At 32.8% G+C, this 13808-nt stretch overlaps 1 protein-coding gene across 1 annotated transcript in view; it reads left to right on the top strand.

Annotated features, from left to right (window-relative positions):
• Positions 1 to 418: 418 nt before the first annotated feature.
• LOC124532312 (V-type proton ATPase 116 kDa subunit a 1-like) overlaps positions 419 to 13808 on the top strand; it is a 39579-nt gene continuing 26189 nt past the window's right edge. Inside the window, exon 1 of the mRNA XM_047107162.1 lies at positions 419 to 556. The gene's annotated coding sequence lies outside the window, so the exon portion shown is untranslated. The remainder of the gene's footprint in view (positions 557 to 13808) is intronic.

Genomic DNA, 13808 nt, shown 5'->3' with positions numbered 1-13808 from the left:
CCACCAACTTTGGGAACTAAGATGTTATGTCCCTTGTGCCTGTTACACTGGCTCGCTTATCCTTCAAACCGGAACACAACAGTACCGAGCACTGTTGTTTGGCAGTCGAATAACTGACGAGTGGTTGGTACCTACCCAGAAGGGCTAGCACAAAGCCCTAAGAGGTATTAAAATTATTTACTTCATTAAATACAAATTATAGTATTTTGGTAAACAATTACGAAATAAAACAATCCTCCTACAGTTTTGCTTTTTATAATATGTTTAAAAAATAACAATTCATAAAACAATAGAAAATTAGTTATATTCAATTCTTAACAAATCGGTCTAAAAAAATATAAGACATAAAAAACAGGGAGCATTTGTTCCCGGTAACTGGCAACATTCGTTAATTGCTTGGAACTGACAAACGCCAGTCGCCGCGAAGTCAGCGCGTAGGTCAGAAGTGATATATAGAATTTGTGTTCTCCCGTTCTGTGCGACGAATTAGCAAACATTATCAAAGTGGACACAGTGTAAAAAAAACTACCCATAATCCTTTGTTTTAAATAAAACGGTAAGTAATTTTTGTGTATTATTAAATAAAAATTCGATTAAATCGTCACCGAAATAGAGATTTTTGAAATTCGAACGATAAAATATTAAATGACACGAAAAGTTATCGATGTTTCACAATCATAAAGAGACGTCATAAAGTCACAGTCAGTGAGAGTTATTTTGCGAAATTAAACAGTTATTACACAGCAATGAAAGCGATAAAGACTTTCTTATGTACTGTAATCGAGCAATAAATACTTTTTGTCATATCAAATCGAAAGATAACAAGCAAAGAGTTTGCTGTATTAAAAAGTTTTTAGTATAAATACAAATAGTTGTATTTGTAGCTACGCCAACTCGGATATATATAAAACGAATGGAGCTATTATCTGCGATTATAATAAAATAACTACGAGTTCGAGCAAAACTCTATTAAAGTTTATTAGGTTAATATTAATATGGATATTCCTTTCCTTGATTTGAAATGAGTAAATAAACTTAAACTAATTTTTAAATACAAAATCTAAATACTATTAATTGGATACTTACATTACGGTAATCATTACTGTAAATGTGAAAATTGTCGAAAAAGCCGCGCTAAATTTCTTTCACCGATTCATCTCTTTTCCGAACGATGGTAATCCATAATTTGACTTGCAATAAATAAGTGTTATGTTTCAGTATTGAATAAAGGAATTTTAGTTTAAGTTGGTAATACTTGCGTGACTCGAATTATTAAGCTTTAGTCAATTTAAACCAATCAAGCTTCGCATGCATTGCCACAAAACTCGGAAAGAGCCAATCAAGACGATTACAAAAGTAATTATCATTCGAGATTTAAAAAAAAAACAAATGCGGGTCAGAACTTGAGAGTAAACGTAGAAGATTCCATATTATTTGTTTTCTCTGGGCAATTTACAGTTTACGATTTTCGATAGACAATCGATTTGATAAAGAAACTCTTATTACATTATATTATCCAGTAAATCCGTTAAAAGAACAGCTTATCAATGTACTGATCTGAGGATTCGTATTCCATGTGAAACATTTTCAATCAACGATTCAAACCGTCACGATATTTTCACGATAAAATAATAAACAATAAAATTTGTAATTAAATGACAAGAAGAAAAAGACACGCTTTAACTGAGAAGATTTTTATGCCTGAGAAACAAATTTTGACAGATATAGAATATGTTAACCCATATGTATATTGTGTAAAGGATAAGCATTGTGAAAAACAACACACATAAAGAAACACACCTACGTGTTTGTATGTATGTGTGTGTTATCAGAATTCGGAAGACATTCGTAGTTAAAAACAAATTTTATTAACATATTCGTTGCTATCATTGACAATGGCATAGACAAATATTTGTTTTCTGTCACAAGGAAAGTTAGATGTACATAATCTATATTTTGTAAATATGAAGATAATTAAAATACAATTAATGAAAACGTTTTCTGAGAAGCCAGGAAGTATTTGATAATAGAACGATATAATTAGAAAAAAAAATGCTTGGATGCTAATTAGTATTAATCACCCAATCGATCTGAAAGTTAATGTTGCTCTGACTTATATTACTATTTTTATATTGGGATTAAAATAAAGAAAAAAACTATTTAACTTGAGCAGAGATGGCCCAGTGGTTAGAACGCGTGCATCTTAACCGATGATTGCGGGTTCAAACTCAGGCAAGCACCGCTGATTCATGTGCTTAATTTGTCTTTATAATTCATCTCGTGCTCAGCGGTGAAGGAAAACATCGTGAGGAAACCTGCATGTGACAAATTTCATAGAAATTCTGCCACATGTGTATTCCACCAACCCGCATTGGAACAGCGTGGTGGAATATGTTCCAAACCTTCTCCTCAAAGGGAGAGGAGGCCTTTAGCCCAGCAGTGGGAATTTACAGGCTGTTGTTGTTGTTGTATTTAACTTAGAATTGAATGAAAGATAATAATTGGCAGAATGTTTGTTTACCTTTACGTACATTCTAAAAAAAAACATCTTCCTTATCATTGTGAACTATCAAGTGTAAAGACAACATAGCTGATTATTTGTCTATATGGTAATTAATAATGTAAACAATCACTTAAATGTTACACACATCAATACAATGCAGCTTCAAAACACAAAATCATAGTCTAGGGACAAGTGGATTATTCAGGTCAGTCGGTCCAATTATCTTACTGTCAAACAAACATGCTTTATAGCTTCTAGTTTGAAGGATACAACCAGTGTTGCAAATTACAATACATCTTAAGTGCAGTGGAAATTGGTATTGATGGTGTACGAATTTATTGTTTGTATATGACCTTCTTTAACTGTGTCCTGTATACAACCTCTGTGGAATATGCTGTCGTTGGCACTTTTACCGAAACAACTATTATACCGATATGACTTGATACCTCAATGGTGGAACGCCACTATGACGTCCCGGGTTCGATTCCCGAGTCGATGTAGAAAGTTCATTTGTTTTCTATGTTGTCTTGGGTCTGGGTGTTTGTGGTGCCGTCATTACTTCTGATTTTCCATCACACAAGTGCTTTAGCTACTTTCATCGGGATCAAAGTAATGTATGTGATGTTGTCCAATATTTTATATTTTTTTGAGACCTATGAAAAGCGCCTACGCTATATTAAAACCAGCAACATATCTACTATCATTTAGGCATTGTAAATGTCCAATAGCAATGGTACACTTTCTATCAGATGAGCCGTCTGCAAGTTGACAGAATACAAACAAAAAAATGTTGTTAAGATTCGTTCGAAATTCGAAAAGTTTTTATACCAGTCGGATTGGCAGTCTTTTGTTTTTTTTTTTAACAAGTTAAGAGGAAAAATTGCAATGCAAAAACATTAATGCGAAAATAATTGAACAGGTGAATTCGTAAATCGCAAACAGCATTTACAAGAATCTCGAACTCGTTTTATATTTCGAAATTGGAACGTTGAAAATCGACTTACGACGTTTCGTTATTTTGATGTGTGATTAATTAATTAAATATCTGACATTTGACGATCGTTTTCAGCGGTGAGTTACGAATTTGATCTAACAGAGCTGTACTGAACCACGATTAACAATAGACATAGCCAAATATTTATACAAGCGAAAATAGATTTGATGCAAGCTGAATAAAGTGACAATGTTGATTGATGCAATTGATAACTTGTTTATGATATAACTAGTTTCTGCCCGCGACTTCGTCCGTAGATTTCGGATTTGTGTCAGGATTGGGTATCTCAAAAGCTCTTTTACACCTTGTCTCCGAAAATCGTCTATATATCTTACGGAACCCTATTTTTCCAAAATAAAATTTAGCCTATGTTACTCGTGAATAATATAGCTTTCAAATAGTGACTTGGTGGTAGTGCTTTGTGCAAGTCCGTCTGGGTAGGTACAACCCACTCATCAGTTATTCTACCGCCAAATAACAGTACTCTGTATTGTTGTGTTCCGGTTTGAAGGGTGATTGAGCCGGTGTAACTACAGGCACAAGGGACATAACATCTTAGTTCCCAAGGTTGGTGGCACATTGATGATGTAAGGAATAGTTAATATTTCTTACAGCGTTATTGTCTATAGGTTATGTTGACCACTAATCATCAGGCGGCCTATATGCTCGTCCGCCAAGCTATACCATAAAAAAGTGAAAGATTAAAATAACAACAAACATCTTTCGATGAGAAATAATATAATTTTCTTATTAAAACAATGAAATATCTTGTTTATAAAATATTAATATTACGAGATGTATTGCTCGATGAAAGTTTACATACACCTCAGGTAATAATTTGATAAATTAACGTATAAGATATTAATAAGTAGATAGGTACGTTGTTTCGTACTACCGACAGTTTGTATTCGCTTTTGTGGCGTCACTATAATAAGAAATATGATATAGAGCATAAGAATAGTTAGTTGATCATAAGGATAAATAACATAATCTATATGTATATTTGTGTTTTTGATATAGCTCCTTAAATAGCGCCTTAAATAGGCTTGCAAAATTAATTAGCTATACTTTACTGTACTAATAATCACTTGTTTGTGTTTAAATCTCAAACGGCTGTATTTAGTCTCTGATGGATTTGTAGACTATTAAACGTACGATCATAGTCACTGAACTGTTTTTACTCGAGTGTAAAACAATACACTTATACAATACTGGCGATCCGCCCGGCTTCGCACGGGTACAATACTGATTCTAAATACACTACAGAATATGTTTATTTACTACACATTTCAATAATCATGTATTATATACAGAAACCTTCCTCTCGAATCACTCTATCTATTAAAAAAAACTGCATCGAAATCCGTTGCGTAGTTTTAAAGATTTAAGCAAACAAAGGGACATAGGGACAGAGACAGCGACTTTGCTTTATAATATGTAGTGATATAAAAAAAAATATACATTTTTACAATTGTTTTTAAAAATTAACTGAATAGTAATACTCCAAAGGCACAGCGGTTGAAACAGGCCATTTTTTTTACAAAGAAATAAAAAAGAGCACGCACAGATTAACTCAATATTGCAGTTAAGAATCAGGCAAGCACCAGTGAGCATAATTAGAGCATTGGAGATTAATCTCATGTTTAGTGATGAATATATGGTAAGGATGCTTCCTGCACGCTCTCCAAAATTCAGTCCAGTAATCACCCAAATCCACTTTAATCAAAATTATCTGTAAGCCATCATCTCTAAAGTACAGAAGCAACAATAGGACATGTCTGTTATTTAACGAATATTTAATACTATGAAAAACTTCACTTAAATAGTACAATCGTTAATTTGAATTTTATTGACCCACAATTAGTATATGCCACCATGTTTATAAAGGTCAAACAGACTAAACTCAAGGGAATATAATACTTATTATTAAAGACATAAACTCGAAATTCCACTTTTAACCTCATCTTAGTAAAAATTGAGCTATTGACAACTGACATTTAATGCATCGACTTTTCAATATTACTATTGAAATTAATTTTAAATGTATTCTTTCGGAACATAATCTTCAAATATAGTTCATTTACTATGAAAGTTTATTAATGATATCATCATAAACATCAAGAACATCAAATATTATCGAGATTGATTTCAAGAATTTTAATATCACAAGATCTAACCCAAATTCTATCCATATATTTAATAATTATTGTCGCTAGTATTTTGCAAGTGGAGGAACTTTGTAGAAAAAAAATTGTTTCTATTTTTTTCATGAGATTAAAATAAAACTAAATAATTCACGTACAGGGGGTTCGGTATCTACAATGATGTATTAAGAAATTTACTTTTAATTTTAGTTTACTTGTGCTCTAAGAAATTGTTTCTTACCAAATTCCATGATTCTAGGTCAACGGGAAGTACCCTATAGGTTATGATTGCCTTTGTGATTGTGTTAGAAATGAGACATAAATAGTCATAGCTTTCGATTGAGTAGACTTTGATTATTTGAATTGATGACTTTCAAGGAACGACAGAAATGAGTATTTATTATTAATTTCATTTTTATACCATACAAGGTCTTGTTAGACGGACAACAAAGAGATCTTATAAGGGTTCCATTTTACTTTATATGCCAGAGTAAAAAATAAAAAGAAAATCGGTTACGAAACGGAATAGAACTCGTATTCTCAGTTCCTATTTATACCAAGATTCTCATTTTAAATTTGACTGTTTATAGAATCGTATACGTAGTTTATTAATCGTTCAATATTAAAACCTGTAGATATTGAATGCGTCAGAAATAACCTGATTGATAAAAGAATGTCACACCGATAGGATCATCTGTGATATCCCCGAGTACTTTTTGGATGTGGTCCAGGTATATAAATGGCCGAGTGCCGTCTCAATGCAAGTCTGCCTGGGAATCGCACTGTGTTGCCAGATTACTGAATTGGATTGACCAGATGTATAACGTATTTTGAACTCTAATTGTCATTAATTTAAAGTTTATTATTGTAAACTTTATGATGTTTTTATCGCGGTGCCTATGTTATGCGTCCGCGATTTTTAAGGTTAATCTTTGAGAGAATCGAGATGACCCATTGAATACATGTTCAGTAGAAAAATAGAAAAGCTAAACCACTAGGTACCATCATACTCCACAAAGGTACCATTTAGCGTTTCCTCTGAGCGTTTCTTTCTTTCCGCTTAAGACTTGGTTTTAATCAATAATCACAGATTAATTCCGTATTGGTAGTTTTGATGTGCCGTTGGTCTAATGGCCAGATATCTCGAGGTTCTGGGTTCAAACCTCATATGACGCTAATGACGCTGACAAAAAATATTGAGTTTCGCGACAAAAAATTCTTAATAATAACGTTAGGGTCTAATAGCTGTAGCTGTTATAGTGTATAATTCTTGAACACTTGAAGTCGTTAAGGTGAAGGACCAACTTCAAAAAATCAAAATCAAAATAAACTTTATCAAGTAGGCTTTTACAAGCACTTTTGAATCGTCATTTTACAATTAAGTGTAGCTACCACCGGTTCGGAAAGTAGATTCAACCGAGAATAACCGGCAAGAAACTCAGTAGTTACTCTTTTATAACATTTAAAAAATACAAAGTCATGTTAGTTAAATACTATTACTAAATTAATATATCCTACTTGGAAGTCAACTGGTATTCACCCGAACTGATCCCGTTCCTGTCGGATTTTCCACTCACACACACGCTTATGTCAGTTGATCAACCTTCGTAATGGCCACTATGAACAATATCGGTTGCTATTACATTATCGTCTTTTAAATAATAAATTATCTACAATACAAAACTTTTTCATGTGATTTGGGATACTTTTTTTTTGTCACTATTTATCAATAAAAAACCAAATATTACATGTACCTGTTATTTTGGAATCGTGGATTTAATTTTATTATTATTTTTTTTATTTTTGGAATGCCGCTAATTCGAGTTTTATATTTGAAATCATATGTACAAAATACTTGAGATTGGTAGTAGAATAAATGGACGTATCCATTTATTGTACCGCTGTATAGAATGATTAATCTCCCTTATTTTTTTATGGAATAAATTGGTGGACGAGCATTTGGGCAGCCTGATGGTAAGTGGTCACCATCACCCATAGACAATGACGCTGTAAGAAATTAGATTACCCGATGAAATACCCTATTTAAAAAAGTATAATTTTGGAAACAATATCAGGAACCCAATTAATTGTCTTAAGTATGCAGTCCCGTATTATTCTAATCGTTCACAGAGCGCTCTCTGAAAAATGTTGAACTATCATACAAACTTTTATCCGAATTGTCGAAAACATTACACCGAATTTCTTTAAGTAATTAATGGAACTTATCTTCGATTTCCATATTTCAAGCATTGAAGCAAAAAAGTTTCGTCCGCTTGGATGATTAATTTTCCAAAAAACATTAAAAACACTCCCTAACTCATTTACAGAAGCCTACATACGATTTGACATACTTCTAATATCAAAAATCAATTTTTCATTCATACTATAATCCCCTGTGTTCATGAACTTCCTTATAAAACTCTCCCATTGCTTACCTACTTGTTTTCAGTCAGTTATTTGAAACGTCGCTATGCAGTATATTTATTTTCCTTCAAGTCTCAAATCACACACGTTTAATTTGTATATGTTTTGATTGAATACGCAACACTTGACCACGGGTACAAATCATACTCGGACGGTTATCATTCGTTCTTACCTATCGAGAGTACTATAAATACGTAAGCGTTCCATAGAAATAAGCCTAAGGAAACTATTTTAATCTCGTGAACTACGCCGGTATTATTCGACGGAATAAAATTTTTCACATTCTACGTGTGACTGAAACACGTGTGAGGCGTAAGACGCTCATTACTATAATTGTCTACAGCTGTACGCTAATTTATAATTTAAAGATTTTCATAAAAGTATACTATGAACTCCGGAGTCTTATGAATACAACGGGTATTATTTTTTTCAGGGAACTAATGTCTTTTTTTTTTCGCCAAAGTCCACATCCCGAACCGACTGGTTCGGGATGTGGACTAAATAGTAGCATTAAATCTTATATCGTGAAACTAGCGGCCCATCCCGGCTTTGCAGGAGTGCACGTAAATGTTAAACACATGTGGGGAAAAAAACAATCTTTTCAAATGTCGTTCAATTTCAACTTATTTACAAAAAAATCTCAATAAATTATATACCTAAACCTTCTTCATGGATCACTTTGTCTATTAGTGCAAAACCGCATCAAAATCCCTTAGTAGTTTTGGAGTTAATCGCGGACACACAGACTCACGGCCAAGGGACTTTGTTTTATAATAATCATCACGTTGTTCACAAATGTTCATCACGAAGATGAGAAAGTCTAGGAAGTTGAATATATTACATGTTACAAACACTTTTAAAACAGGAGCAACATACATATTGTTTGACGGGAGACTAACTAATTCGTGGATAGTTTTCCAGACATCATAAATAAAACACTATCAGAATCGCGCCAAACCATCTATTCGCCCTTCTCAACGATCCTACTATGATAATAATGCGTATTGACGCACGTTCTATTTTTTGATGTATTCAGTATTTTAATTTACTAACTACCCGCCCCGGCTACGCACGGGTGCAATGCTGATATTAGTATCAGTATAATTAGTTATACTACAGAATTTGCTCATTTACGACATCACATTAGAAACTTCTATAAATAAAAATTTTAACAAAAAGAAAAACCGACTTCAAACAAAACACTACTTTAAAACAAATGAATATGCACTAAAAAGTAATAAAAATAATTGCGTATTCTACATATTTCAAGAGTCCTCCTAAGTAAATTGAAATGAAAAATATTAGACTACTTAAAAGTCGATTTACGATTATATAACGTAGTTATAGTTATATTTTTAATTCCTTTCTCTCGAATCAATCTATCTATAAAAAAAAAACACATCAAAATCTGTTGTAATTTGAAATATCTAAGCATACATAAGGACAGACAGCTGTAGGCGACTTTGTTTTATATTATGTAATGATGCACGAGCACACACTCTGAGGCTCCGCGTTGTAAATGAGAACTTATGTCCGTCCCAACCAGGAATTCGAACTTGGGCTTTTAGACCTGCGGCATTAATAGTCGCTAGATCAACGAAACAGTTCATTAAACTACAAACAAATAGAAAGACTGTTTCGTGATAAACAAAAGATAAAAAAGGTTTAAAGTTCAAACATAATCAACCCAAATAACTCCCGGGGGAAAAAATACCGTTCACATCACATCATCGTTATATTTAATAATAGAATTTTTGCATAATAATTCATAAGTCTTGTTTAAATAAGCCAGTACGGCTTTGACGGTAAGTGGTCACATATATATAGTCTCATTACACACTGATACTATGAATAACCGTGTGGACAGTAGGCTGTTCCTAAACTTTTATTGTATAAGAAGTCTAGTTGAATAGTTAATAATTGAAGTCTACTTGGTGGTAGGGCTTTGTGCAAGCCCGCCAGGGTGGGTACCACCCACTTATTACTCAGATATTCTACCGCTAAAAACAGTACGCAGTATTGTTGTGTTCCGGTTTGAAGGGTGAGATATTGCAGCTTCCCAAGGTTGGTGGCGCATTGACGATGTAAGGAATAGTTAATATTTCTTACAGCATCATTGTCTATGGGTGATGGTGACCACTTACCATCAGGTGGCCCACATGCTCGTTCGCCAACCTATTCCATAAAAAAAAAGATTTTTAAAGAGGTGTAGTAAGACATCTGCTTGGAACAAAGCTTCTTTTGCTACATAATATACGTCACCGTATAGTACCGTTAGATAATAATCTATCTCGCGAGATTGTGAACTATTGGAAGATTGTAAACTATGATATTTTACCTACAATTTAAGGCATTATTATTCGGTAGTTTATAATCTATCAGAGTAAATTTCGGTTAATTTATATTACTAACCTAGAAATATTACGAACAATCGAAATTATATATGTTTTATTGTGACTTGAATTAATATTCACAATATTTCGAACAACACACTAACACACAGTTTACAATTGCGCGAGATATATTATAATGTAACGTTATTTACATTTTAACGGTCATATACGTAATAAAAAGACAAGAAAATTGAATTAAAACAAAAACAAAAAAATAATTAAAAATAATTTTATATAAAACCGTATATGACAGAAAGAATCAATAAAGGAAAGAGAGATAAAGTTCATCTTAGATCCCCCAGACGATTTTTCCTTGGCTTGACGATAACCGCCAGTTCCCTCTGTAAGCCGGTAAAAGAACTTTATTTCAAATTATGATTACTAGCATCCTTGGCAACTAAGTTGTTATGTCCCTTGTGCATATTATACCAACTCACTCACACTCAAACCGGAACGCAACACTTTAAAGTATTGCGATTAGGCTTTAGAATAGAACTCCCGCGAGGGTAACGCCCTAGAGACAAAAAGCCAATTAATCATAAATATGGTTTGGAAAAAAAATCATTTCCAACTCCAAAAATGTATTCGGAATGAAAGGAATTTTCAATGAAAACGCGAAAATAGCCCGCCGACATAAAACCTGTCAAAAGTTCAAGTTTCAAGGTCAAATACTACAAAGACCCTGGCCGCATGCCGACAATCTAATACAGCAATATTATTTAATGGTATTAAGCCGAGTGCATATTTATAACTTGCTTCAAAAAAGTGACTAATAATCATGGAATTTTGTATACACGTTGGGATACAGGGATATAGAAAATAGGTATAGGATACCTAACAGCTGTCCCCTCTTAAACAACATCAATATGATAGTGATATCTATTAAAAATGTTCATACTTTTTACAGCAATAACCTCGGATTATTACAAGGTCATTCAAATCTTGTGTAATGTTATATAGCTGAATTACATATTTGTTTGTAGACGCTTATCTCAGAATTTATCTTTCTTTTTGGAAAAGGCTCTAAAAGTTAGATTCATTGAGAAATTTGTCCTTTAAATATTACTAAAGTATTCATCCAATCATGATGAAAAATTGGAAAGGTGTACGCCGGGGATGTACATATTGACAACCCGCATGGTCGAGTGGTGTGTGCACCGGTTTTCATGGGCCTAAAATATTATTAGCTGTCTATGTTGTCTTTAGTCTGGGTATTTGTGGTACCATCATTACTTCTTAATTTCCATAACACAAGTGCTTTAGCTACTTACATTGGGATCAGAGTAATGTGATGTTGTCTCATATTTATTATTTATTTATTTACATAGTCCAAATAACAATAATTTCTTAGTACGTTTATCCTATAATATAAACGAACCCATTGCAAATCGGGAAGGTTAGCTAATATTACATAATATCACCCTATGATTCACGTTGCTGTTAGCAGTGTAGCTAGTATGAAATATACCCATAAAGCGTAAAAGCCGCTGACTTGGGAATTACAAAGCAACGCTAATCGTCATACATAGCCAAGTCTTGTTATTACATTTAATCTGCACCACTTTATCGCTCACTTATATACTATTATTTAATCTCCTTTGAATCCATAATACTAGTATTTCTCGTACAAGACGTATCTTTACAGCTTGCATTGCATTTGTTTTGATTGTAGTAACATTTTAGAGCTTACAGCATTTTTTTAACACTGTTAATGAAACTGGAATTATCTTGTGTATTCACGGAAACAGTTATATTATGATGTTTGATATATAAAATTTACAAAAGTGCTTGTATCGTTACAAAACTAGGAACAAACCGTGGTGACATTTTAAAAAGTGATAACTGCAAAGTCAACGAAAAAGTAAAAGCACAAAAAATCTGAATACAGTTTATAAGAAAAAGTCAAACTTTAAATTACAAAGTATAAATTAAAAAATTAACATACTGTTCCTTGGTTCGATTAAATCGTTTTTTTTTTAGCTTAAACATTTCTAGCATTACCGATATGATATATATATATTTGGTTATTAGTTTATAACAAAACAAATATTTATTTCGTTTCGTCTGAGCATAGTTCAAGTCCTGTCCTTAGTGCCCTGACATTTTCCTGACAACTCAAAAAGTGAGAGGGATAGAGAAACAGAGATACATAATATATAGGAAATTCGAGAGATAGTAAGACCATTGGGCAACAAAAATGATGTCTAATGTGTTGATACATCCTGTCTCATATATGTACTTATATATTTATTACACATTTTTTATTTCCTTTTAATTAAGATTTAAATAATTTTCAAGTTATTATAGATTAAGATGTTGATTGTTTTATTTTGGTGCATTGTGTGTTCTTCTTTAAATAATTATGACACTTAGAATATAATTTTACTTTTGTTATATTTTATGAATGTAATCAATGTACACTTTACTTTACTTGGTGGTAGGGCTTTGTGCAAGCCCGTCTGAGTAGGTACCACCTACTCATCAGTTATTCTACCTTCAAATAACAGTACTCAGTATTGTTGTGTACCGGTTTAAAGGGTGAGTGAGCTAGTGTAAGTACAGGCATAAGGGAGATAGCATCTTAGTTCCCAAGGTTGGAGGCCCTTACCATCAGGTGGCCCATATGCTCGTCCACAAACCTATTCCATAAAAAAAATTTTTGGAAGGTTGATTGAAATTCGCATATTTAATTTGCCAAAAGAGTAACAAAAATATTGATAATGATGAACTATAACAAGAGGTTAACGATTGTTACAGTTTGATAAGTAACGAAAACATTTTGCTTAAATCATGAGATTGATAAATTGAATAACTTCCTTTATTTGTTAGCATATTATTATATTATTTTTTCGTTAAAAAAACTCGGAAAATCGCGTTATATGTTTCCACCAGTTAAATTGTGTGGTATACGTCTTGTATTTTTGTTTTGGTGGTGGTATTTTTTTATTTGGGGGCTTAAAGTACTCATGCTAACAAAACTTTTAAACATTCAGTGTGTATAAAAAAATAATGTTATATTAAACCGCAAGTAGTAAAAGAAAAAAAGGAAACGTCACCAGCTCACTCCACTGTAAGCCGTATAAGCCCTTCGTTTAATAAACAAACTATGTATTTCTCAAATGACGAAATTCTAAGATGAACATTAAAACCTATAACGGAATAACCTCTTTCTTATTTAAATTCATTTAATATAATATTGATTCGATTTTCAAAATCTTTATTATAATGTTGTGCCATCAAGTTCGGTCGCTGAAAGAATACATTTCTGACGTCTCTCAATTGGTCTGGCGACTAAGAGCTAGCGCGCACCGGTGATTTTTGTCATGGTGACTGTTTCGTCACTCTTGTCA

Source organism: Vanessa cardui, chromosome 9 (genome assembly GCF_905220365.1).
Source record: "Vanessa cardui chromosome 9, ilVanCard2.1, whole genome shotgun sequence".
NCBI classification, from domain to species: Eukaryota; Metazoa; Arthropoda; class Insecta; order Lepidoptera; family Nymphalidae; genus Vanessa; species Vanessa cardui.
Note: the sequence above shows the minus strand (reverse complement) of the source record. Positions and strands in the feature narration are given on the sequence as shown.